The sequence below is a fragment of the Globicephala melas genome, chromosome 15 (genome assembly GCF_963455315.2).
Source record: "Globicephala melas chromosome 15, mGloMel1.2, whole genome shotgun sequence".
NCBI lineage: Eukaryota > Metazoa > Chordata > Mammalia > Artiodactyla > Delphinidae > Globicephala > Globicephala melas.
In genome coordinates this window covers 30,535,247-30,538,425 of record NC_083328.1, presented here as the reverse complement: position 1 = coordinate 30,538,425, position 3,179 = coordinate 30,535,247, and the positions used below count along the sequence as shown (strand labels likewise).

At 47.2% G+C, this 3,179-nt stretch overlaps 1 non-coding gene across 1 annotated transcript; it reads left to right on the top strand.

Moving 5' to 3' along the window:
- The first annotated feature begins 2,477 nt into the window (after positions 1–2,477).
- Positions 2,478–2,584, top strand: LOC115867698 (U6 spliceosomal RNA). Its single transcript, XR_004045237.1, has one exon. It is a non-coding gene; the product is annotated as a U6 spliceosomal RNA (small nuclear RNA).
- The last annotated feature ends 595 nt before the right edge of the window (positions 2,585–3,179 follow it).

Here is a 3,179-nt window from a genome sequence, read left to right as displayed (position 1 = left end):
GCAACTAAGACCCAGCGCAACCAAATAAGTAAATATTAAAAAAAAGAAGAGAGATCCCAGAGTGTTCATTATTCCTGCCCATGTGAGGACACAGTGAGAAGACAGCCATCTGCAAACAAGGAAGCAGGGCCTCACGAGATAGCAGATCTGCTAACATCTTGACCTTGGACTTCCAGCCTCCAGTACTGTGAGAAATAAATGATTGTTGTCTAAGCCCCCCAGTCTATGGTATTTTTGTTACAAGAGCCCGGACAGATTAAGACGGTGCATATAGTTCCAATTGTGTTCTGCTTGTTTTCTTGCTTAGGTAGGGATAGGTCTGCTATTTGCTGTGGTTCTCTCCACCTTGGACTTGGGCTCAGCTCTTCACAGCCATGCTGCAGGCCCTAGACGATAGCCTGAGGTCTCCAAGGATTGACTTTCTCTGTAGAGACAGGCTGGGAGACACTTTTGCAAGGGGGAGGAGAAAGGAAGGATAGGACACTGGAGTCTCCAGAGTCCTGAGGCACCCCCAGTTCCTCCAGGGAACTGATTCAACAAAGTAAGCAAAGCTGTGTTTCAGAGCCTCCTGGGGAGTGATGTGTAGCTCTGGGAAGGCATCTGCAGAGTAATGTCCTACCACTATTGATGCGGATGGTGAGGATGACGAAAGATCCTCAGTGTGATGAGCAGGAGGCCTGCCAGGAGCTGCAGAGAGCAGCCCTGCTTCCTGTGGAGCATGCCTCCCTGTCAGGAGACAGGCTGACCTGAGGAGGAAGGGGTGCCTACAGCCGCTTGGCATGGCCACGCTGTAAAGTGCAGGTCATCAGAGCAAAAATGGGAGCTGGGGTGGTCAGCAGGGTCCATGCACAAAGAGGGGACTGGAAGCAGGTGTGGGGCATCGAGGAGCATTCACCACACCCCAAGAGCGGTGGGCTGCCTCAAAGGGGCATCCAAGGAGGGTCAGATACGCATCTGTTAGAGGATGCTGGCTGTAGTACGGAAAGCAGACAGCAGAGGGCGGGAGGGAGCCAGCAGAAGTCCTGTCTGGGAAGTAAAGCAGCAAGCCTTAGGGGCACCTCTGAACAAGTGCAGGTCCTGCTCTAGACACTTCCACAGACACAAAGGCAATGCAAGACGTGGCCGTGGCCCTCTGGAACATTACAACCACGACTGGCAGGCCAGGAGACACACGTTTGCTGTTCTCGAGTGCAGTAAGTAGGTGAGCGAGATTTAGCAGCACCTCCTTATTGTGACGTAAATAAATAAACAGCCCAACAGCAAGGCACACCCTCTCTTAGCATGTGCTTTACCCCCCAAGGCCAGTTAGCTGAAAGTCATACCCAGCCACAGGCTTTTGCCACCCAAACACCACTTCTAGAGGCTTTCCCTGTGCATCTGTAAGGTCATGACCTTTCACTCCCGTCAGTTCATCTTTCTGAGCTTCAGCATCTTCATCTGTAAAACAGGATCATATAATTATCTCCATCATAGTGTGGTGATGAGGATTAACTCAGATAATGCAAGCAAAGTGCTTAGCACAGGAATTTTTTTTAAATTTTTATTTATTTTGGCTGTTTTGGGTCTTCACTGCTGCGCGCAGGCTTCCTCTAGTTGCGGCGAGCGGGGGCTACTCTTTGTTGCAGTACGCGGGCTTCTCATTGCGGTGGCTTCTCTTGCTGTGGAGCACGGGCACGCAGGCTTATTAGTTGTGGCTCACGGGTTCTAGAGCTCAGGCTCCGTAGTTGTGGCTCTTGGGCTTAGTTGCTCCGCGGCACGTGGGATCTTCCCGGACCAGGGATCGAACCCGTGTCCCCTGCACTGGCAGGCAGATTCTTAACCACTGCTCCACCAGGGAAGTCCTCAATGAATGTTAATGATAATTGTTATTTCTGTTTTATCTTGATATGTCAGTATTAAATTATTATTCAACCGCAAAGCTGACTCTCCCATAGGACTGTGAATACCCTGAGGGCAAAGTCATCTTTGCATCTACCATAAACCTAAATGCTTACTGCCAGGGGTGGAGGGGAGAGCTGTGCCCCTGTCCACAGTGCTGAAGCTTCACGGCCTGGGCATTCCTTGTGATGCTTCCTCTCCAACCCATTCACACTGTCCTCTATGAAGATGCCCTCTGCATTTGCACATGATAGTGGTCCTGGCATCAGCTCTCATCTCATCTCCCAGCTATGTTAACTGAATACGGCAGGTAGTAAAAGGGTTCGTACCACATGAACTCACTGTTGGAAAACACACCCTGTCCATGCATTCATTTTTGTAGAGCATATATTGTGTACAAATTATCAAACGTGTATAGAAGAAGAATATATACCAAACAGTTAATGGTCTTATCACATTATGGTGGGATTGGTCACTGCAAGGGGATTGCTTTTTTTGAACTTATTCTCTTCGGTATTTTTGTTTGTTTTAACAATAACTCCTACTTTATCTTTGTCAAATTAATTTGAAAATAATGTTTAACCAGAAAACACAGTTAGGTGCTCGCTTCAGCAGCACATACAGTAAAATTGGAATGACATGGAGAAGATTAACATGGCCCCTGAACAAGGATAACTCGCAAATTCATGAAACGTTCCATAGTTTTCAGACTTACAGATATTGAAAACAAACTTATGGTTATCAAAGGGAAAACATATGGGGGAGGGATAAATCAGGAGCTTGGGATAAACATAAACACACTACTATGTAGAAGATAGATAACCAACAAGGACCTACTGTATAGCACAGGGAACTCTACTCAATATTCTGTAATAACCTATATGAGAAAAGAATCTGAAAAAGAATGGATATATCTATGTGTATAACTGAGTCAATTTGCTGTACACCAGAAACTAACACAACATTGTAAATCAACTATACTCTAAAAAATTTTTTTTATTATTTTATTTTATTTTATTATTTATTTATTTATTTTTTGCGGTACGTGGGCCTCTCACTGCGGTGGCCTCTCCCGTTGCGGAGCACAGGCTCTGGACGCGCAGGCTCAGCAGCCATGGCTCACAGGCCCAGCCGCTCCGTGGCATGTGGGATCCTCCCGGACCGGGGCACGAACCCGTGTCCCCTGCATCAGCAGGCGGACTCTCAACCACTGCGCCACAAGGGAAACCCTAAAAAAATTTTTTTAAAGAAAACACCGTTAGTTGGGAGAACTGCACAAAGAAGGTTTGGGAACCACCTTC